The sequence below is a fragment of the Bombus impatiens genome, unplaced genomic scaffold (genome assembly GCF_000188095.3).
Source record: "Bombus impatiens unplaced genomic scaffold, BIMP_2.2 scf_0647, whole genome shotgun sequence".
NCBI lineage: Eukaryota > Metazoa > Arthropoda > Insecta > Hymenoptera > Apidae > Bombus > Bombus impatiens.
This window is the reverse complement of record NT_177066.1, coordinates 1,311,880-1,312,142: the sequence shown is the minus strand read 5'-3', so window position 1 is coordinate 1,312,142 and position 263 is coordinate 1,311,880.

Here is a 263-nt window from a genome sequence, read left to right as displayed (position 1 = left end):
CAGCCTGCTCGCTCGTTCTCGACTTTCGAGCGGTTCGACTTGCCGAGACGGAAGCGAAGTCGCTGGGAATTTTTCTGGCAAGTCAGAATCTGACTGGGGACGCGGCAACGATCCGCACGATCGTTCCTCGAGTTGGTCGAAGACGTTCACAGGTGAGGAAACACCGGCGAGAAGAAGCCGGTCTCCGTGGACACCGAATGGGGTGGCTTTCGGTCGGGGGTAGAAGTATGCGCCGCCCCCGTGCTCCTCCAATGGGACGAGCT